Below are 24997 nucleotides of genomic sequence, written 5' to 3' on the forward strand. Positions count from 1 at the left end.
CATGCTGCCACTAAGAGTGGCTCTTCACAGTAATGTTTGTACTGGGTGCGATTCCTCCTTCCATAGCAAAAGCTTTTAAAAGCTACAGTGTAAAAGGAGAAAGGAAACACCTGTTCAACAAATAATTACATTTGATTAAATGGGGAAACAGAGGGACTACCAGATCCTTTGACAGGGAAGATGTACTGACCTTTTGCTACAAGAATAGGATAAGACTTTAAGGCGATTACCTTTTCACCTTTGCTAAACTAGGTATCAAGCAATCACATCTTCTCTTATGAGCTGCAATCAACAAATACTTGATCTGCTTATCTTGCAAACCCAAAATAATGCACTTTACATTTTGCTACAAGCCAGTCTACCACAGCTGTAATAGCATTGCAATGCTGGGCAATCACATGTAATATTGCATTAAAACAGCTAAAAGATGATTTGATGCTCTGCCATTGAATAAATTGAACATGTTCAAGAATATACAGTGGGCTATCATAGAAAACCAATATTCTTTTTGAGTTCAGGATCAAGGATGACCCCACTTCATCTTTCAATCAATCATAGACTGAACAAGATGAATCTATTTGGATCGTCCTCTCACATAACCCATTCACCTTCACTGTGAATGAGAAATGACTCAAAATAATTTCAGATTGCTTACCAAAAAGATGTGTCTGCTAGGTTCTTTTTTCATCAACATACCTTGTTTAGGCCCTTGTAACGATAATGTAAACATATGCGAATTTGTAGCCTTACTGTAATAAGAAAATTATGTTTTTTTATATCTTTTGGGGTTTTAACAATAACAGTTAATTACAGGTAATTAGCAATGTATTAGGCGCCATAATTTGATTCATTTGAAGCAATAAAGTACAAGTAATAAGAATTTAACAGGTACTAATTACTCACGGCATTTACATTTGCAATTAGGCATTTCAGTGTTTAGCTGAATTTGAACAAATATCTACATGCATCAGGCTGGATCCACACCACAGCTCTCATTGGATTTCACTAGAAACATTTATTGCCACCCAACTATACTTCACATCTATGTTGCCTTAAAGCCCTTTCAAATGCTATAAATGTTCATCAGCGAGAAACCTATTGATATTTCAAAGCTGGTAAGAGTGTCTCTTTGCCATTACCTTTGTATCGAAGGCCCCTGGTATTCCAACTTGTCTGTAAAGTTCTAGCTGGTCTTTTGTGGTTGAAGCCCAGAGTGCCAGCTGATGTAGCTGTTGTTGGAATTGTGTAACACCTCTCAGCAGATATTCAATTTCTTTTTGTTTTTCAGGCAGATCTCTGGACACCTATTGGTAGAAAAAGTTAAATACATAATTATTTTGAGGAGGTTTCTTGAGTCTTCCTTGACTGCTCTCAACACAGGACCACAGAACTATAAAACCTGCTTGCAGGAATTTAGTCTCTGGGTCATGGTTACGTTTTTGGGATATGTATGATGTTGGTTCTATAGATTTGGCCACTGGTCCTGCATCCAAGGGGAGAAGGAAGCCATCACCCTCTGCAAGATCAATGGGACTGTCTGAAAAAAAAAAAAGATTGGTTATGTGGAGGATAAAGTTTCACAAGGGACTGAGTCTGCAACAGCTAATGAGTTTCCTTGGGGTTTAAATAAGCTAGGGAGAAGAGACTGATCTGTAAAGCAAGCTCACACGAATCTAAGCCTAGACTTAGGACAGGCTCAGCATTCTCACATCTGAATGTAGGCATGGAATAGCTGTGTAATTTGTCTACAGTCAACGGACATTCACAGCACTCAACTGCAGGGGAAACTTCTGAGCCAAGTGTTAGTTATTGATGAGTATTTGTTAAGATAAGGTGCAATAATTCTTGACAAGACAAGTTTAACAAGAAGATGTACCTTCATCTAAAACACATGCCTAGTGACATGTACATTTACTTGAAAATATTCCATAAATAACTCAAGGACGATTTTCTATTTTCTGAAGTGGCTATGTCTGTATACATGTGAAAGACACCGAATGTAATAACACTACCCGCAAGTCAAACACGTGTTCCAATTGTATTCTAATAATTTTTTTCACATTGTATTCTAATTATTTTTTTCACAACAGTCAGAGCACTTGTACTTTCTGTACTGAAATTAGCTTGCAAAAACAAGGTTCAAAAAGGTAAATTGGTCTATTAAGGTATGGCCTATTTTAGTGGATAAGGATGCGCTTGCATTCATAATAGAATTACTGTCCTGCAAACCGGCAAAGTATGTCTGATTAATTTTGCCACGCTAATCCATTTTGATGAGACATTTACAGGAGACAAATTAAAACCCACAGGAACAAGAATGCTCATCTGTGGTGGTTACTATGACAACCATTACTGGAGTGCAGAAAAAGGGACAACCTCATGACTCATTTTTTTACCTTCCAATGAAACACAATTGAAATACTTTTAAAACAAAATGGAAGGTCATGATCAGCATATTATTCAGCACATGGAATACAGATAACGCTGAGGGAATTCACTAATCACTCCCAAGACAACAGACAGATCTAGTATTTCCTCGAGATCTTTTTCTTTATATAGCACGGCTGTAAAAGAATGAACTGATTGGTATTTCAAACTGAAACACTTTCATTAACCTTCATATTCTGACATAAACTCGTCAAATACAATGATAGGTGACATGGTAAGGATGCATTTTACTTCATGTATTATTTGACCCATTTGAACGGTATTCAGATGGATAACCATATATGTACATTCCAAGCATGTCTGAGAGATTCATTTATTTTTAGTGTGTGAAAAATGTCCTGAATTTCATTCCTGAATCAATGTACCCTTCTGTATGTGCAGTAGCAAGATACCCACCAGATGGCTACAGATAAAAAAGAGCTCTCTTAAAACCAGATTAATGGCTAGACACAATCTAAAATTTCACAAATATGATTTTTCACCTCAACAATTCATTTTCATTTTCACTACTATACTCTCATATCCAAATGTTATCTCTGGTAATTTAGGAAGGAAAAAAAAAAAAAAACACTCATAGAACACAGATACTCTGCACTTCAATGCCAAATGGGACAACCAATTAACACTTTATGAAGTTATCTTGCATTTTGTATTATGCATTTCTCAGTAAGTAAAATATTATGGATTTTCTTGTTGTTACTGCATCTTGTAAAATGCTTTGTGATAGTGGTCTACTATGAAAGGTGCTATATAAAATACAGATTGATTGATTGATTGATTGATTGATCTTACCAAAAGAGAAATCTCTTACATTCCCAGCAAAAGATAGAAGACAATTCCCTCCCCAAACACCAGTGGGACTGTTTTAGCAGTTTATCTGCTCTTTATAAACCACTGTACATTTTCCAGAAAGACTTAAACCAACGTTTCTTACAATGAGACAGTGGGGCTGATGTCAGGACAGGTGCAGTGCAAACAATTGCGGCTGCAAAATGCTAATTGCCTAGCAGCCAGGCAATTATTTTGCTTAACAGCAATGCAAATTACTCAACAAGCACAAAGAATGAGCCGCAATCATGATAATCAGGGTCGCAATGAGCGTCACCTGTGCATTGGACTATCTAGCGGCCGCATTTACAGCCCAGAGGTGAGATGAGTTAAGAGTACAGACAGCAGTAGGTGCTGTAGGAGATTTGCGGAGCACAAAAATCAAACCATACGAAAAAACATGTCAGAAGGGCATCAGTGTCCTCTTGGCGCGCAGAAAAGAAAAGTTTTCTGAGAGTCTTATGGCTGAGGTCAAGGTTATTTGGAAAAGCCCCGGCCATCATCAGTTATGCTAACAAAGAGGCCATATGTTCCGCTTTAGTGGAGAAAGGCAATGCTGTCACCAGGACAGCCAACCAGATGATGTAAAGGTTGCAGGACCTGCGGTGGTGAACAAAAGCGAAAAACGCAATGCATCACAGGCATGCAGCAGGAAGAGGAGGAGGGCCATCATCCACATGACAGCCGACACCGCTGGAGAGGTAAACGGAGAGGACAATCCATCCCAAACAAAGTGACCTTGGGTTTGAATATGCAGGGTCTTCTCCGTCTTGCCCTTCTCCTCCAAAGGTTTTCCTGCCTGTCCTCAACAAGAGCCAAGCATCGCCTCATCAGGAAGTGTACCACATCAGCCATCCTGAGGCCAATGACAGGTCTCTGCAGGTGTGTGGTTTTACACAGCTCTTAATTACTTGCTTGTACAACGGTTTGTACGGTTTGTAAGAGTAGGTGCAAAGTCTTTGGAGAGTCAGCAATTGCCCAAATGTCAGGCAAAATCCTATCTCATTAGAATGTTTGCACCCGCTTAGTATTCCAGATCACCGCAAAATTTCTTTGCTCTTCATTTGAATACATTACAATATCATTTAAATTGATTAATGATGGCAAAGTGCTAATTTGATAGTGGGTGCAGAACGCTAAAGTCCCACTTTACGGCAGCTAAACACAGTTTTTGGCAGCAATATGGGTGTAGCGGCAAATCACTTTGCACGTATCCTTACATCGGTCCCGATAGTGGTTGCTAAGTGTTCATGAAAGCAAATGTGTTTACTGTAGTTCTGAAGTTCTCCTTGGGGGGTTCTGCATGTCAGGTCATCATGTAAATCTCTGCAAATTTAATTTTCACAGCACTAAGGAATTGTCCTTGGGCCTTGAGCACTGAAGTGATTATGAAAGGATTCTGTTCACTTATAAAAACAATCACTGAAGCCACCACAGCGAATACAGCTTACACTCACCCTAATATCACCAATGTATTCTAAGGAGGTGTTCCTAAAAGTTTGCATTAAAATATCCTTTGTAGGGCAATTCAACAATGCTTCAGGATAATCTTTTTTCTGTACCACATTTTCAGTGTCAAATTCACTACACAAACCAGCCCACTACCCTATACGGTTTTAAGAATACTGTTTACATATTTAGGAAGGTTTTCATATGTGATTTTATATGTGCTTATCGCTGAAACTACCTTTAGAGAATGTAAACAAACATGAAAGTCAACTAATTTCTGAAAACAAGGGGATTTAACTTGTATAAAACAAATGGGCCCATGAATCGTGTACACGTGTCTTAAAAATCACATAGATAATTCAGAAGCATTCACTGGGATTGCATTGTATCTGACATGTACCTGACTGCCGTATATCTAAGTGCTGACTGTAGTTCACCCCTAGTCTCTGTTGCTTTGGATAAAAGCGTCTGCTAAATGACTAATTTAATAATAATAATAATAATAATAATAATAATAATAATAATAATAATAATAGGTTTATAATAAATATATATGCAGTCAAAAATGTTTCTTATGGGATGTTGTTTTTTATTATTATTTGTGTAATGCTGTTTGTTAATTTTTTTCCCCTGTGTTTTTTTATTTTTGTTTATAAAAAAGATTGGGTGGCCAAATGAGGGAGGCTGCATGCAGTGCTTTAACACAACCTAAAAAATTCATGGAAACCGTGTTTAAGAACACTGTACGATATCAGCTGTCGCCAAGGCTAAACTGGAAGTCAGAAAGAAACACTTAAAACATACCCTCCTGTATTTTAATATTAATCAAGCTATTTGCATTTGGAACAAGAATTTATCTGGCTAAAAGAAAACTTCATGGGAACACACATAACCTGAATGTACTACCAAAACCGAGTAAGAAAAAGGAGAGACTTATTTTTCTTTTTCCATGGAAATTTCCCCAATGCCAAGACATGTTTTAAAATACAGACATGTTCATTAAAGTTATTTCATTTATCAGTATTTCATTTACCACATCTGTAAATTCACACATTTGTAAGACACAAAACAAATTTAAATAAATAAGAGATTCATTGTAATTAGAGAAAAAAAAATTATTGTAAGTGTTTCTTTCATTTTTCTAGTTTTCATATAGTAAGTGTGGCAGTTTTAAAGTAATGTGTAACTGTTTTTATTTTAAAAAGTGACAAGATCACAAGCCACAACTTCATTAATGTTCTCATTTCCATCATAAAATCTTTGATTAACTATGGCAGCTGCATTTAACAACTGTATGCAAATGATTATGTAAAGCATAACTGCTACATTTATTTTAATAAGCATTGATTGACATCAAGGCCAGCATCAGTCAACTCCCCACCCCCTCCTCATGAACAAACACCACTCCCTTGACACCCTCTCCATGTCATTTCATCATTAATCCAACCCCCATTCACAAACACACGCCTTCACTGTGGTTAACTTTGGTTAAATGCAAGGAAAATACCTCTCTTTCCCTTTGCAAGTATATGGCCTTTTTTGATGAAAAAAAAAATGTTGATAGCAAAATGCTGGTATTTTCCTGGTCATGACAACTCCCACTCCCCCTCAGAAAATGAGGAATTGTGACTTGTCACACACGAATTAAATGTTTCAGTAAGTGGCTATATCTACTAAAGAATATGCATAATTGATGAAAATGGTTTTCCTAAATTAGGTTTCAAGTACTGTATCACAATTCACTGTTACACATTGGCAGGGTTTCCATGGAAAATTTAAAATAAGTCTGTCACAGAGACGGCCGAAGTGGGCGGCGTCAGAACCAGGAAAGGTAATGAAATACACAAAACACAGGACGGATGAAATGAAGTGATGAAGACGCCTGTTGGCGCCGGTTTAATACAAAATAAAAGGTTTAAACAAACACGAAAAACACAGGACACGGCACTCTACGCCAAAATAAATAGACAAACGAAAACAGACTAAACTTAACAAAACGGTGCACGGACAGACACTGACAAACACGGTGAGCAGATACTTTGTTGTTATTATTACTACTTTACTTATTTCCTCCGTCTCCAATCCCGTTCTCCGCTCACCGAACACCCAACCCCAGTATGTGACAACGTGCATCTATATATACTATTGTGCTGGGATTCAATTACCAATTAATTATTCACTTGAATCCCAGCACGTGAATTAATAAAGTGCAATTCCCCGTGCTCACATATTATTACATTTTACTTGCACGTGAAGTGCTGTGCAATCCTCGTGCCTAAATACACATATACATTTTTAAACACTCGTGTTACACAGACCCGTTTATATCCCGTGTACCAATGACTATACACCAACATTTAAACACACCACACGCAACACATAACAGATAATATACACAGGGGCGGGCACTTTGTTAAAGTCTCACAGTTTTCTCATGCTATTTTGGTAGTACCTTTCAGGTAATTTGGGTTTACATGTAGTTTTATTTTAGGGAGATAATTTTTCCTTCCAAATCCAAACAACCTAACTAATATTAAAGTATATTTAAATGTTTCTGTCTTCATTTGAATTTGGCCTTGCACGATTACTGCTATCGTGCAGTTTTCTTAAACTGGGGTTCCATAAAGTTTTTAGGGCGTGCAGCCTGCCTCATTTGGCCACCGAAAAAATATATAATAAAATAGCAAGAGAAAGAAATCAAGAACCCAGACACAGTGTTAGAAATACAACCCCCCCCCCCCCCCAAAAAAAAAAAAAAAACAAACAAACAAAAAACAAATACTAGCATCATAGGAAAGTGCTATGTACTATCCATGTATTATTTGCTAAACATTTTTTGACAGCATATGTACTTATTATAAACCCATTATACACACACATATATACATTATGTACACATTTTCCTATGGAACCATAGCTTCAGCAATTCTTATTTCTGATTTAAGGACTAATCTTTTCTGTAAACCCATATTAGTTAACAAGCACTCTGACCTATTTAATTACAACTCTGATGCCCAGGCATTTTTGAATCAGTCACAATAATTAAAAGACTGTAAGGTGTGGATTGGGTCTTCAGGTGGACAAAGGGATTTTTGTTTTCTAACAATTTCAATTCACACAGACAAATACAGTCCAACACAAGCAGTTGTCTATGTAAAAATGTAAGATAGCTTTTGATGTGATTTTTTTATATCTGTGAAATTATGCAGTAGTGATATTATTATTATTATTATTATTATTATTATTATTATTATTATTATTATTATTATTATTATTGCAGTAATATATAATAGCTGTACAGTGAAGCAGTTTTGAAAAACTGTTTTGACTCTTGCGTTAGAATGAAAGTTGCACTTCCTGGAAGAGGCTGTACAATGTGAACTATGACCTTGCTGTGACTAGACCCATCTGTCACTCGCCGCACTCGCCACAGGAAGACCGAAAGTCAATACCTTTCCTGAACACCACTGTAAACTTTTACCCCGGTGACCCCTCTCACACAGCTTTCTTCATACTAGCAACCCATGTGTTCAAGTAACAAACAATACTCTGGTGTGCTTATCTGATAATCATTACGCTTTAAAAACTTGCATGTGACACATTTTAGAGAGGAATGCCATGGATTCTTAAGCACTTTTCTTTTTTTTTGTTCTTCAGTTAACAATAATAATGGTTTTGTCTATACAATAGAGAAGTCTGCTTGCTTCTTGTGCAACAAAATACCAATTAGCTATGCATAATAAAAGGCTATATTGTCTCAGAGCTCTTTTTAATAGTTCTTGCATTGAATAGAGGTTTGGAAGTCCTAGTCAGGTTCAAGCGTTAATTTGTGTTCTCTTTTTCTTTTTAAAAGTGACCTGTCAGCTTGTTTCTTACATAACTTCTTGGATGGATCTGAAAACTGCACACACCTTCATAACACTGGGGAATAAACACAAACAATTGTAGATCATTATAAAAAGGCTTTCCAAGAAACACTGAAAACAATTCCCCTGTTGGCTTTTATTAGATCTATGGGGATATTCATTTGAGAACACATTGTCGAGATTTTCCAAGTTAGGAAAAACCCTTCTGGTTGTTATTATTCAAGGTGAACTTTTATTTTCCTATAAAAGTGTTCTGACAGACTAATGTGGTGTAAACTTAAAACAAAACAACAAACCCAACAAAAACAACAACAAAATAAATCTCACATCCTGCAAGTTCAGCCACCTGGGAAAAAATAAGTAGGGTTTCAAGACGGCAAATAATTTTTTTGTAATGTCTCTATCAGACTCCTGTAATTACCTTCATCATCCATACAGCTGGTGACTTAAAGAGTAAGGTGGACAAATGAGGCGAATGCCGATTCAGGCACCGAGCTTACACTCGGATAATCTACCTCATCTCTCTTGGTTGACATCAGACCAGGAATAACATTAAACAGTAATAAACTTCTCGCAGCAAACCTTTGATTCCATGGTTCACTGGCCCCCTGGCCTAATCTATCAATCCATTTACTGCACAATAAAAGGTGAGAAACCATTACAGAGCTCTGGTGTGCCTAGGCATGTGGTATATGACAAGCAGTGAATTCATCACTGAGACCCAATGAACTTCTCATATTCCCTGCAAGCGCTCTGAATCACCAGGTGGTAAACTTTTAGCAATTCCTCTTGCCTGTCCTGGTGGTCAGGAAGGATAATTCGTTTTTTTAGATTAAGTCAGGAAAGATCACTCGTTTTTGTAGAGGAATGTGTGTGTGTGTGTGTGTGTGTGTGTGTCTGTGTGTTGTGGTGGGGAGAAATATGTAGTTAGAATTCAAAATAGGCCAAATATAATGTGTTTATATTTATATTGAGATTGGCAATTAAATCTGATGTCTTTAGCTTTCAAGTTGCCAGTATGGGAGCTTACAATATTTAAATATAAGTTTGGATTCTCGGATATGTGTCTAGTGAAGAGGTACTCAACTATTGCCCCTGAGATCAAATCCAGTCCAGGGTTTCAGTCCAAGCAGGTTCTAATGTAATTAATTTAAGCTGCTAAGACCTGGTTGGAATAAAGATCAGGACTGGAATAGATCTCGAGGGCCTGAGTTGAGTGCCACTTCTTGCGCATCGTATGAATGTATTATTTTTTTTTACTTGTTCAAATACTTGATGAGCTGGAGAGTTGCCCCATTTTAGGCCTTATTGCACTTACTGACTAAATTATTTAAAACATTGGGTGGAGCAGCTGAGATGTTCTTTTTCAGTAAAGTGATCTGCTAAAGTGAGCAGGAGATAGAGCCAGAGAGCACTTGGAAATTCCTCGCAAGAGGAGACGAACAGCTGGGACTGACAGTATAGTTGGAGAAGTGATGGACATCAAGCACAATTGATGTTGAATTCCTGACAAAAAGGATTTTATTGTAGTTGGTGCCAGATGCCAGATGAGTCCTTTGTATGAACTATGAAAGCCATGATCCAATTCTGGTTAAATGGAGTAGGATTAATCCTGCTTTGGCAACAGAAAATCAATAGGTTGTGGTCCAGCCGGTGAAATAAGAGGGGTTATGGAAGTAACAAGTGCTGCAAACAAGTTTGAACATAAGAAAGTTTACAAACGAGAGGAGGCCATTCAGCCCATCTTGCTCATTTGGATGATAGCCTATTGATCCCAGAATCTCAACAAGCAGCTTCTTGAAGGATCCCAGGGTGTCAGCTTCAACAATATTACTTTATTGAGTAGTCCACTGATAGATAGGTTCAATTGAAAATTAGCTGGCTGAACTGGGATGTCACTGCTGGAGTTGGCAGAGCTGTAGGGACCAGTTCAATCTGGACATTTGTGAACAGGAAAGAGCGACAGTTGCATTTTTATAAATGCTCGGTAGGTGGCATGCTTATATTAGAAAATAATTTTATACTGAAATCCATATTAACTGCCACAGTAATTGCATAACAACAGGTGAACTGGAACGGCCTTTACTGATAATATAAACTGCAGATTTGTTATCGCAAAAGAAAAGTATTGATTTCTTTGATCAAAGATGACCCCATATATATGCTGCAGTTCTGAATAGGGGAACGGATATAGTCAAATTGAGATATAGTGGGCCTGCTTAAACCGTTCAGTGCCAGTGTGATTCCTAGAAATTGCAGTGGCTAAACAGATAATTTCCATCACTAGATCTAGAGAGATTAAAATATTTGAGAACAGTATAATTGCAAATAAGGAGAGGCAGATGACGACTCTTTAAGATCCCACGCAGGTGAAGACAAAGAGCTGGAATGGAGTGTAGTGTTGATGGAACGGATCACATAATACTGATGTTGGATTCTGGACAAGTAGGCTTTGATAGTGACAGAGTCCTTGGTATGAACAATAAAAAGCGAGAACCCAATCTTGATTGAAAGGGGTTGAGGAAATCCATTTTAGTTGAGAAAAGTACTCCAGCTGGTGGTGAAGGATGATCTGGTTGAAGGGTGAGAGTAAATACCATGCATCCTGGGCTGAATCCAGGAGATCGCAAAGGAGAGATTTAGTTGAATATTTGATTGCAGAGCTTCCAGAGGCGCTGGATAAGCTGCAGACTTTATGATAGAATCTGGATATCTGTATCTGAGCTACGCATCGGCCATTATTGTGAGTACCGGGAAAGTGGTGTCTTGAATAATAAATGGAAACTGAAATCCATATTACACAATATAGAAGTTGCAACAGAGAAGTTGCATGACCAGTGACAAAGAGGACCGGCCAAGAGGGCTGAAGAAAGATAAACTATACAAATATTGAGGCAGTTTTAGGGCAGATTGATACAAAGAGTGCGGTAGATCGTATCCCTGCAGGCATTTGCTGCAAGACGTAGAATTGCTGCAAAACCTGTTGAACTGATCGGGAACAGTATGAATGCATTATCCATCGCAGTAAAAGGCTGCTTTAAATCATATTAATAGTTCTTCAAAGCCTGCTGACAGTTCCACACATTAATTATTAGCCTCTTCAAGTAAAAATTTCAAACCAAGCTCGAGGTAATGAAATTATTTGATTAGAAAATACAGGGTTTTCTTACATAATGATATACATAGCTTAACCCTTTGTGGTCCGATGTCAGACCCTGTCTGACATCATCAAAAAGATATGAAGCACAGGTCTCTAGTCCTTTTTCCTCTGGAAAAAGCCAAGAAAACCTTTTAATTGAGTGAGATTGATATGAGCCGAGAGAAGCCGAAAAAAGGGGCAGATCTGAGCAACAGACAGAGTCCCTGCACCGCAGATATAACACGGACATAAACAAAATATCTCCTTCTACATCCAGCGCTCAAAGAACATCACAGACATTTGCAGAGCTTTTTGAGATGTTATAGTAATATAATAATGACTTGGATCGCATTATTGAGGAGTTTGGTAATAAAATGAGTGATCAGGGGAGGATTTATCAGCATGCATGACTATGAAGAGGTATCTGATAAATACAGGGAACAAAGGGTGGGTTGGGCCTGGAGACGCAGTGCCGAGTGTCCTGTTGATATGCAATGCCTTTTAAACTTGTTTTACTTTGAATACAATTACTTTTAAACAGTGTGTGTAAAAAAACAGCGCGTGTGAAAATAAATTGGACCTGATGCGCCTGAAAGGCGCTGAATAAATGGACCGCTAAGGGTTAAACACACACAACTTGTGGTGTCATACTACACTCTAGTGGTTACGATTAAATAAGCAAGAGTCCACTCCATGAAGTGAGAGTAAACTAAAAGAATGCGTTGCAAAACACGAAACCAGGACAATTTCATCACCAGTAACATTTTTTCAGACCAAGCTGGGGATCCCATGTTGAATGAGAATTGAATCAAATTAATGGCCTACCCATTATAAGTTTGTGTCTCAGTTACTAAAAGAAAGTAGTAATGGATCGCTGCAGCCAGGAGATTGCATGGAAATAGGGCAACATGATGATTGACAGATCTACTGCCAGTATGGGCATGGAGAGACAAAGCTGTACTGGCAAGAAATTAAACAGAATTGGTAAAGCTGATAATGAGTGATTCCAGGCGACTGTGCACAGAAGGGCATCATTGAGAGCTTAATTAAAGCTTGCTGTCTTTAGATATTATAAAAGGGGAGAAAGATAATCTGTGTTACTGGATCTTGTAACGCAGTCTGAGAGTAAAATGTCGGCGGCTTGAACTAGCTGGTGGAGCGGCACTGCTGCTGCTTAAGTAGTGGATTGCAACAGAAAAGAAAATACCTTTACGAACAGATTTCAGATTCTGTGAATGTGTCAATCTTTAAAAAGATGCACTGGAAATGCATGCCAAGGAAGATTTGTCCAGAATACTGGACACAGTAGCAGCAGGAACGAGTACTGTAGCATCGCAGCGGCTGATGTGGAAGGTCGGCATTGTGCGGAGTCGAAGAGTCACTATGTTGGGATGATAAAACAGGATACCGGGCGGAATTCTTTAGCCATTTCTTCTGCTGGATTTGGATAGAGGGGATGCCTCCATCAGAGATTTCCTGATTCTAGAAAGAAAATTGCTGCGGGTAAGTTTTCTTATGTGTTCCAAATAATCGATTTAGACGTGGATCTGTAGTGATACATGAAATGAAAAAACACAAGACAGCTAGACAGGGGTGACTTATGGCTAAATAAGGTAGATTTAATTGACGAAAGAAGATGATAGGATGCATGTGGGCCTAGCTCCACCCCCCGAACCACTTTGTAGGTATAGAAATGTTAGATGGTTAATATATATAAAACATGTAACAAAAGAAAAGAACATGGCATACAAAATATTTTGCACTAACTATACTAAGCAGAAAAGGGGTATAAAATGTATGGTCATTATTCAATTATAATTTTTTTTTACAGTTTATTAAAAAGACTTTTAACTGGTTTCATATTTTAAGTATTAGGACTTCTAATTATGCTCACTCAACTGCCGAGATCCTTGCAGTATTAAGTCATTTTAATCATAAAAGTGCCTTCAAGTTTACAAGCCGTCACTCTGAAATAGCATGGCTCATTAAAAATTAAGAATTAAGAAACCCTGGGATATGTAATTTCCAAATTGTAAACGAAAATACGTCCTTTATATACTTTCCTCTAAGGTCCTTATAATGAGATCTACAAGGCTGAAAGGGCAGAAGACCTTTTATCTGACTAGATTTTTTTTTTTTTTTTTTTTTTTTTTTGCTGTAGGGCAAGGGATGGCTGTGACTATAGAGAAGATTGAACTGACTTATTTTAATTATGCCACTCTAAGGTGTTTATTCGTTTGACATTTGTTCTCCTCAGTTAGTGTGGCTAGCATCAATACAGAGATACTGAACAGAAAAAATCCAACAACTGACAACCAATTTGCCTTGTTATTACCTTATCTTGTTTGCCTAGTCAACATTAGGTGCAACTCTTATATCCCCAGCTCTAAAAATGTGGCTAAACCTTGAGAGAATGTTTACTTTAAGCACAACAGACAAGCTGCTGCCAAATAACAAAATGGCATACTTAATGCTAGCTGGGGAAGAATACCGAAAGCTTTGTTTATGCAGACTTGTTATTCATACTGGAAACAGAAACTGTAACTAGGGAATTTGAGTGTGGGCTGTTTGTTCCTTAAAAAAAGTTTTTTCTTGTCTTGCCCAGAAAAAAGAAACTGAACAATACATTTGAGATGCCAATGTAATATGTGTATGTGGGGGGGGGGGGGGGGTTGGGGTATAGGGTGGCAGAGAGGGGGTTAAATTCCTCCCTGCAAAAACACATGGGAATGTGGCTGGAGATGTATTTTGAATAAATGATTAATGATTAATTAGGCTCCAGCCACATGTGTATAAAAAGGGTGATCATGGGTGTTAGTTGAGGATGAGTGATGGTAAAGATACGGTGCGGTGTGGTGCTGTGTTTGTATTTGTTGTTTTTGCATTTGCGAATAAAATGCACATGAGCGCTTAAACTGCAGCTTTCTGGTCTCTGAGTCTCACTGCAAATGCTACCCAAACACAATATGGTGTCAGAGCGGGATAGTGGCCCTGGAGACTCAGAGATAGGACTGTAGGTTTATTTGAAAAAAGAAAAGAGAAAAGAATAAAATGTAAGAAGAAAGCGTGGAGGAGCAGCGCAGTTTAAAAGAAGGAGGGGCTCTGTGTGTGCCCCTACCATGACCCCTTTTGAAGAGGTGCGCACGGCGGAGGAATGGCTTCTCTGGGGAGAAATCCAACCCCAGCCACCTGCCCTGCATAGGAAAAAAGGGGAGGAGTGGCTGTCCCTGGAAGAGAGCAAAAGAGCACCTCCAGCGCCAAAAAGGGAGAGCAGCTGGGACAGCTACCTCAGCGTTGCCAGCTGCTAGTTCAGAGTGCACGTTTCCACTGCCGGCGTGCCCAGCTCCGCCGCACTGCCGAAGCGCCCTGTGCTGCTGTCAGCATTGCCGCTGCCTGCGTGGCTACAGCTGGAGTGCCTCGCACCATTGTCAGCATTGCCGCTGCCTGCGTGGCCATGGCTGGAGTGCCTCGCACCATTGTCAGCATTGCTGCTTCCTGTGTGGCCATGGCTGGAGTGCCTCGCACCATTTATTTTTTTCAGTCATTCAGGCACAAGCCATCTATCTTTACAATGTTTCTGCAAAGATTCAACTAAACCAGTTCTGTGACTAACGTGGCCATTCTTAATAAGTTCCCAATTTTGTACCTAAACCTGTAGTATTATATCGTAGAGTGCTTCACTATTTTTCTTGACGAATATACTGCTCAGTACCTGTGTCCAGTGGTGATTGGCCTGTTTCAGGTCAATCTCAAGTTTCTTGTGTTCTTCGGGGTTAAGCTTCCTCTCAAGTGCTAGCTCTCCGCTCTCATTCAGCTGTTTCAATATTCTGTCACGTGGAGGTAGTTCTTCCACTCTTAACTGGAAAAATACAAAACGAGAGAATACATTCCAGACATTCCTGTCTTAAAACCTCAGGGTCATTCTATTTCTCAAGCATAATCAACTAAATGACGTCACTTGAGGCTATTGCCTGGCTTCTGTGGGGAGTTTGGATTTGATTAACTTTTCAACACTTTAAGTGGTTTTAGTGACATGATTTCAATGACCACTAGTATGTGCATCTCCTCTTTGTGTTGTTTACATAAGCACATAGTACTGATATACCTGGAATCAAATCCAATACACTGTATGTCAGTGCCTGCATAATCACCTTCTCAAAAGAGAAACAGTAAAGTATGAACAAAACATTTTGCTTTCCATGGGTTTGGTGTCATATGAATTATTAACACACCTATTTCTCCATTAATACATTGCTCTGAAAAGGCCAACAAAAAGACAGACTAAAACTCCGTTGTCCTCTTAGCATTTTTTCCACATTGTTGTGTAGGTATAAAACTATCCACCTTTACTTACCCTTTTGTTACTAATAGCCCTTTAACACATTTCAATGACAGCCAAACTGCCTTTTTGTCACAGATGCCTTTTTGGTCTATTTTTTTTTTGTGGATATTTTCTCTAGATGCCAGTGGCAGTCCTTCTATAACTGTTTGCTTTTATCTGTCATGACCCATAATAGATAGCCCTTGACCAGCCTAGATCGGTCTTTCACAATCCTGCAGGGAGATCAAATCTGGCCACGGAATCAGCCATCCTCACAGGAAATATGCAGTATGCTGTGAGAGAAATTAAACCTCGTTAAATTCAACCCCCCTCCACCCCCACCCCCAGCCAACCACCTGCTAAAAAACACAATTCATTAACTGGCATCTGGCAACCGTCAAGTTTGGCTTATTGGTCTAGGCTTTTTCAAGTAACTATTTCATTCAGGCAGCACAAAAAATCTGACCATTGCCATGACTATTTAAGTATGCACAAGAGCTGTTGTGTTTACCTTGACTTTCTCCAAGCACTCTTTCAACTGCAGTTCATTTCCAGGTTCCAGGTGGATTGCTGTAATGCTTTCAGACTCCTTGAGCCAACAGATAAATTCATTCAGCTCTTTCTGTAATTCGGACAGGATCTCTTCTTCCTCCAACCTGCAAAAATAAAGAAAAATCCATGAAAATTTTTTTTTAATCCCCACCCATTGTGGTGCATGTCCAACAAGTTCTTATTTAAAGATTTTTTATTCAGGACAGAATAGGAATGTTCTGTCCTCATAAAAAAAAAAAGATTAAGGTAATACATACGTTTATATTAAAAATACCCAGGCAGCGAAAATGGAGCCAAAACACCTGGCCTGATACCCTTGCTCTTCTTTAAAAGACTGTCATAGGGTGCAGTATAACATTGCAGACCCTGTACTCTGTAGTTACAATAAACTTTATTTTTAATACAATACATTTCAGAATATAAGCTATTTTGCAACGTTTTACAAATTTTAGGGGAATCATTAGAATACCCCAAACATGATGTAATCTTCAATTCAGGTGGTTCAAGTATACAGCTATGGACAAAAAGTGTTCATCATCCAGAATTTTAGGATTGAGACATAATGAAAAAAACAAAAACATCATAGTATTTTGGAAATAGTATATGGAAAACTTCAAAGCAGTATGTAATTCAATATGTTAACGTAACATTATTCAGCAGGTTTCATTTGACTTTATGAAGCAAACTTAGTTAATTCTATAGGGTGATGGAAAACCTTTGGCCATAACTGAACTTGAGATGCTCACTCTTAGTCATAGTCACATGCCACCCATAGACGCCAGCTCAGTGTGTGCTGTGGGTGCTTGAGAACCCCCAGACATGTATAGATGCAGGTGCTGCTTAGTTCACACTTAAAAAAAAATTGTTCACACTGAAAAAAAAAAAAAGCAGACGTAATGCTATAGTAATACCTCTTACTGTATGCTCGCCAGAGGAGTCAATGTTATCTGACTGTGAGGAAATTAACCTATGGTTCTGTCATATGACGCAACAAATTAAATGCTAATGATAATGTCTCAGGACTTGTTGTAAAAGTGACTGAAGAACATTGAAAATTTGAATTTTTTTCCCTATGACGACTGATGAAACAGCAGACATAAGCACTCATAAACAAGTTTCAGTCTGTATTCACTGAGTCAATGGCACTTTGAGGTTCACAAGGATTCTACGAGCCGGGTTAAACAGCTTGGAAACAAGGTGTGGCTTGGATATAAAAAAGTGCAGGGGACAGTGCTTTGATTGTGCTAGTAATCAGTGGCGTAGTGCTAAATCTTAAAGTACCACAATGCCAATTAAAATATAGATTTTCCTAAAACAAATTATACCAATTCACTTTTTATTTGTATATTGAACTTGAGGTAACATTTAATAGGTAATGCATGCGTCTCGCCGGCAACATTTAGGCTACTCCCCCTTGATCCGTGCTGCCAGATTTTCAAACCAGACTTGGCTTGCTTTGAAAGTATCTAGAGGTTAAATGTTGTCTAATGGTTTGGTTATTTTTTGGTTATTTTTATTATGCATGTTTTTTTCTATTGCTTTCGATTACGAGGTCATCACCAGTGCAAAACTTCAATCACCACGATGCCCTGTAGTATTAGTATATCACATACTCTCCCTGTCTATTTTCTGGAGCTCTGCATTCAGTAAAATTAGGAAACACACAAACGCTCAGTTATTTTTTATTTGTCACCAGTTTAAGAACTGTATCAGTACAATTAGAACAGTTTTTAAATGTATTTTTAAAGACGATCTGTAGACAGTTCTGGACAATTACATTTTATAGTACATTCTGAATATCTTTTTTTCTTGGACCGAAAAGCACCGAGCACTCCATTGGAGAAATTGGCTCCCACCCATCAGTTCAGTTTCCAAAACTCAGTTGGGTCTCATGTATCTCCATATCACTGCATTGGGTTTTTAGTCACAGAATTGTTTGGCAACCACTGTAAGACACTAAAAAAGCTTCTTGCTTGAGGCTTTCACAAGGATCTTGCAAGGGTAAAGAATTTCAAGAGCCAAAGGGAGTCTGCACTTACAGATGAAAGGCTTCCATGATACAAGGACATTAACTCTCCCTCGCTGGTCCAGGATGACCACTACTAGTCAGACCTCAGCCAAATCACATCTCTCACATGCATGACAGTTCAATGAAAGGATTTTGGCATTCGTTTGCAACTCTTAAAACCAAGTACAGTAATCTGTCGCGTATCCTATTTTAAATACCATTATACAAAGCTGGAATAATTACTATATTCACACATTTATTGTTCTGAGATTCAGCTTTTATTAGGGAGCTTACCTAAATCCCTTGTTTAGAATGATACAGGGTATTAATGCTTGTGACAGAGTAGGCGCCTGCTGTGTGGGTGCGTGCATTCGCTACCGAGTGAAAAGTAGGAGATTCGAGTCGGAGGTTGAAGTTGATATGCCCTGCAGGCGAATAGGACTTACTTACATATCAACACACTTAAAAGCAATGGAAATGCACGGAGCACATACAACACCGTGTACAAAAACTTTGGGGGGGGGGGGATCTACAATCTCTGAACTAATCTTCTCTGTTCAATAAAAAACTAACGTTGCTGAAGAAATTGATCATGGCGGATAAACGGTTTGGGTGGATATGTGACAGGCAGATTCACGATGGATTACTGTATTTAAATGTGTGAGCTTTTTAGACTTTCAGTCTAAAATGGGGGGGCGTGACTGCAGTATAATCAAATAGCGAATGCTGACGCATGATATACTATAGGGTGGGTGTAATTGCAACAGCCAGTCCTTTCTTGTCTGTTTTTTTTTTTTTTTTTTGTCATTTTAATAATTGCTGGCTGATTCATACTATAACTTATCATCAGTAGATGTTTTGGAATGTCTAATGCCTAGAAGTCAATGGGATGAAGGGAAAAGGTTAAATACTGCATTGACCAGAGCTGAATTCTCTTGTATTGCACAACAATGTCAATATACCGTGGGAGGGAAAATGTGCTGTTCCATAAATAGTAATACTAATGCAGATGATGAATAATCAGAAAATATGGATTACTTTGAAAGTGCTGTGTAAAGTTTTTTATGAGAATTCAGTAAATGACAAATCAAAGATGAACTGTTGACAGGGGCAAGGGGTAAAAAATAACGATGTACAATTAACATAACACTGTAGGAACATTTCCAGCACTTTTAAAAAGTTTGGGAGTTTGGTGCTTTTCCATGTCCCAGAAGTGCCAATCACTGCATTTTGTTCTCAATGTTCAATTTCCACTCAATTTCCACTTACTCCCCCCCCCCCCCCCCCCCCCCATACACACTCTCTCTCTCTCTTTCTCTCTCTCTCTCTCTCTCTATCTTCTCTCTCTCCTCACGCACACACACACACACACACACACTGGGAGCTAGAGTAAATCAAGGGGAAATCTTCAATGGGACCAATACAGTGCAGTCGGCATTGAAAATTTAATTAGCTGCAGACACACAAGGCAAACCTAAGAAGTACTGTAATAAAAATGTTAAAAAAATGCCAACTCTCATCCTTGAAAATGCAGTTCATCACTTTGCCGTGAATGAGAGATGAGGGGATGGGGAGCTCTAGAGCTTGAAAAATGCATCCAGCAAAGCCAGGGCAACACCCTTCAAGCCCGATTTAACAGCAGATTGCTTCAAACTCTGCTGATGAAATTGTGAAGTACGAGGACAACGTAAAGCATGCTGTTGCAACTGAGGTTTAGTCAAATGGAAATATAATCAATGTAGGGGAAAGAACACAGCAGCCACTGTTGTTACAGGATGTGCAACAGAGCAAATACTGTTTTCAACGAAAAGTTTTAAAAAATCAACGATATATTTAAAAACCTTGTTTGGTTCACTGGATAAATTAGAGAAATAACACTTTGGAAGGGGGCGGGTCGGGTCGGTGTTCCACTACCCCATAGGCTCAAGACCTTAGTATCTTATCCGAGTTCTAAATCTGGAGATGTACCTGATACCCACATGGACACTTTCCCACTACTAATGATGATGTTTACTAGTAAAATTGTTCCACAATTTTTTAAAGTCAGAACGCTTCTGAAATGACTGGACGAGCGTATGTGTCACGACGTTTGCTGCAAATGTCCTTTTTTTTTTTTTTCTTTTTTTTTTTTTTTTTTTTTTTTTACTAACTGCGTAAACTTTACATAGATGTGTTCTATTTGACTGAGCGGTTGCGTCCCCAACGTCATTTAGCTGTGCCATTCAATACACTCCCTCTCGGCCATGTAGATTAGTTAATCAGAATATCATGGCACTTAATTGGTATAGCTCTACGTAAATATAAAATTATAAAAACCAATGTATTGTCTAGCTGCATACAGACTTTTTTTTTAAATACACTCAACAATAGCTGTGTTTATCCATAAAGTAAAACAGTTCTTAAATAAATCAAAGACATACATTATGGTAGTACCAAAAGGAAAGTTGGTTATATATAGGCTTGCTACTATTCGATTTTTTTTTTTTTTTTTTTTTGCCAAATCTGTGATTAATATCAACGTTTATTTTTCAATTCAAGCAGAGAACTGATAAAATTAACCTTCATGCTTTAAAAAAAACAACTTTTTATGTTATTGAGAAACATCTCATTTAGTGAAACCCCTTTAGTATATTCAACATGCAACAAAACCATGGTTACCAACATTCTAATTGAAATAACGTTTGGTCACAGCGGAGTTATACCTTGTAAAGATAAAGATCCTACACAAATTAAAAAATGGTCTCAAATAAACTGTAGAAAATGCAGCATATGAAAGTGTATTACACAGACTTTTATAGCATACATTTACGAGTAAAAATAATATGCATAGAATAAAAAAAACATTAGATACGGTAGTTGAACAGAACTAACTTGCACTTATTATTGGGAGTCTGAGCTCCACTCCTCTCCTGCTTCAGCACAGCCAGACTCAGACTCAGAGTCACTGGAATGCAAGGCAGACTGGCCCGCTTCGTCCTGCTGCAGAGATTTCAGCCGTCGGGCAGGGTATTGTGCACAATACTGATTAAGTGTTTTCCTCCTGCGCCCCATTTTCAAATCAAACGAGAAACTGTCACCATATACCTGTAGCAAAAGCTTACCTAAACCTTAACCCGCTAATTTCAAAGTAAGTGCTTTGAATGACAGCTGCTGTAGCTCGCAAATGGAAGCATACAGTCAGTGCATGTCTTGATGATTCATGTGCTGCTTCAGTCAACGGGATCTGTCAGAACAGGATGAAATAACTAACGGTGAAACTACACTAGCCTATTAAGGGACCACTGAGCTCACTTGACAGCGACCCCTAGCCATTCAGAGCGAAACAGTGGCAGGACAGACAGCAAGTATAAAAAATACACAGACTAGAGATGATTTCTAAATGATTATTTTTGATAAGAAAATAGTGAGTGGGTTTCCTGATGTCTATCCTATGTAAATTTATTTCAGTCGAACTCATATTTTTGGGGGAATTTGACATTCAACAAGCTTTACCGATTACAGTTGAAAAGTAGCAAGCCTAGTTATATGATTAGACAAACATCTTGACAGCAAGGCTACAGTGGTTCCTTGGTATAGCCAGGCCCACTGCAAAGTTCCATACTGTTCTCTGACACAAACTGTACACTTTATCTGTCAAACTAAACTATTCTCATACTTTAAAAAGGATCAAACTTTATAAGCAATTGTTTTCCCACTGTAGCATCTGTGTGGCTGATGTGGTCAATCCACACAGCTCATTTTATTAAATATGATTAACCTCAACAGCTGTCAATAACCTAAAATCTCCCCATTACCATTTTATTCTCATTGTATCTTTCTTATGTACTCAGTGGGTTGATATTTGATATTTTAATACAGGCTACTAAAGCAAAGCTTCATTTATCATTATGACGTTAATGATGCCTTAGCAGGCCAACGCATGCAAAATCAAATCTGTGGCCTGCCTTCCAAGCAAAGCACATACAAAAAGCTTCCAAATGCGAGCCAGAATAATTCTGACAGCCCACAAATCAGATTTAGGCAACACAATGTGATCAGGTTCAAAAAAGGCACAGTACATTTTTTTATTTCAACAACTTGGAGAAACATAACCAGTAGTGATCCTATACAGTGCTCCCTCAATATTTCATCATTAGCTAATCTACTGATTTGGTTAATTCACCGTTAAGACATCTTGAAAGTACTGTATTTTGCTATACAGAGGCATTATTTATTATTTAGTCAGACAGCCGAATAAAGAGGGAGGACTTCACTGAGGTGATCTCATATCTGTTTCATATTCCAGCGATTACATAATAGGGTAGTTCCAGCTCAAGAGGATCAGTGGGGGTTACTCACTTTAATAACTTGATTAGCAAGCCTTCGAAACATGTTTTTAAATTAACATTATTTACTGTACCTTGGACAACCCTAACATGGAGAACAAATAATTTTTTCGACCTTCACACCCATTTTCTCAGTGACATGTGGTTTAGGTGTCATCAACCTCACTTGGAGGAAATACCCCCCCTAGAATTTGGCTTACTTGAGCTGGAATGGCCCAATAGCCACCTGGAAGCAGAACATTTTGAAGGAGTATTTGCTATTGTTGCATTCGCTTTAACCCTTTTAGGGTGGTATCAACTGCACAAGGACAAATTAAAGACATACATTATGGTAGTACCAAATATATATTTTAATACCAAAATCTGTAATGTACATGTAATGAAATAACCAAGTAACTAACATATGCAAAGTGGCATAACGTGGAACAAGTCTTAATACTGTATAAAAATTCCTTACGGGCAAGTTAACACAACAGATTAACTGCATACTTTTCGCATGCCTGAGTAAAAAGTCTGAAAGATCTTTCAAATCTTTGATTGAGTATTTATAACCAAATAACAGTACATGGGTACCACCTATAATAAACCCTTCAGTGTAGCCTGGATTTTGGATAGGATTTCAGAAACAGGAGCTCCTGGAAAGATTTTTGTAACTTGTATCAGTATTGATTCCTCCAGTTTCAGGAACAATGAGATTACAGAAAAAAATACAAAAATGAGACTCATTTTGATAAAAAAAACAACACATTTTTTACTGCCTAGTTGATCACACACTAGTACAGCATTTATTTATTTAAGCAATCTAAGGCAAGTCAAGATCTCTACGATACATTGGGAAGCACTATAAAATGACAAGGACTCTCATTATGGGCCTGAAGGTTAAATTAAATATCACGAATGTTGGTTTAAAAAAGTGCTGTCATTAAACCATAATAACCTACACTTTCTGTTATCACACTGCTATTAAATACCTTTAAAGTGACTTCTGTGCTAACCAATGTCAAACATTAGCAAAGGTTCTTTAAAATATTTCTGCCTTGGGTACTATTTTCACATGTGCTGAAATATTTCATTTAGGAATATGACGATTTCACAGAGCAGTATGTAGCAAGCATGTCACAATCACTCCCGCGGTAGACTAACACACGGCTATCCAAAATTGTCTGCAGGCTATTAAAAATAATAAATACAGTTCCACAGTTCTGCAGCCTTTTTTTAACCCATGAGATTTCTCCCACTAAGTTTGTGGCTATTGCATCTGACAAAAGACAAGTAAAAAATTGATCAATAGGCTTCTGATAACAGATTGTGACAGCCCACCTGATTCCCATCAGCTGACATTTGGAAATGTTTTTCTTTCCACCAAACAATGTTAACATGTCATTTTATTCATTTGAGGTGACAACAGGGTTTCTTATTTTTACACCTAATGAAAATAGGTTTGTATTTGTCAAACAAGAAAGAAATATTTCACTTGTCTCAAGCATATAACAAAATCCATCATTTAATGAAATGGCAGACATGTACCAATATGCTATGATAAATGCCTAAGCATTTTGTTAAATGACAGATTTATTTTCAACGCATTGAGCAAAATGACAGGTTTAACCTTCTGTCTACGACATGTCTCTCCCCAGGTTTTGTACCTCCTCCTTCTCTCAGTCACCAGCCGGCAGACCTCCTGCCAGCGAGCGTTGACACTGGCGAGTTTCTCCTTGAAGATGCTGGTGTCGTCGGCAAATGTCTGTTGGATGATCTCCTCCCCGGTCGCATTCAGCGCAGTGACAACCGCCTGCTGACTTCCGATGCCATCCTGAAGCTCCTGCAAGAAAACACGCTTTTAATGCAATCAATCTCTCCACTGCAGTTAAGGACTGTTAACCAAGGCTGTTAATTTCGTATCTTATTTGCCTTATTTATAATATTATCGGTTGTCCTTTCACTGTGCTGAGAATCTTTATTTCATTTTTTTTACAGTAATTCCAGTTATGAGAAATATTTAAAATACAACAGCTGCATATAGGCCTTTTTGCTACACTTTACATCGGTCGATTTCAGCTA

The 24997-nt window shown here is 38.2% G+C and overlaps 1 protein-coding gene across 7 annotated transcripts in view; it reads right to left on the bottom strand.

Moving 5' to 3' along the window:
- LOC121327814 (dystrophin-like) overlaps positions 1 to 24761 on the bottom strand; it is a 222876-nt gene extending 198115 nt beyond the window's left edge. For all 7 annotated transcript variants that reach the window (XM_041272024.1, XM_041272029.1, XM_041272027.1 and 4 more), the window contains exons 1-4: positions 24583 to 24761; positions 16563 to 16707; positions 15443 to 15589; positions 1140 to 1304 (exon numbers count right to left, since the gene is read on the bottom strand). The gene's annotated coding sequence lies outside the window, so the exon portion shown is untranslated. The remainder of the gene's footprint in view (positions 1 to 1139; positions 1305 to 15442; positions 15590 to 16562; positions 16708 to 24582) is intronic.
- Positions 24762 to 24997: the final 236 nt, after the last annotated feature.

This window comes from Polyodon spathula, chromosome 15 (assembly GCF_017654505.1).
Source record: "Polyodon spathula isolate WHYD16114869_AA chromosome 15, ASM1765450v1, whole genome shotgun sequence".
Lineage (NCBI taxonomy): Eukaryota > Metazoa > Chordata > Actinopteri > Acipenseriformes > Polyodontidae > Polyodon > Polyodon spathula.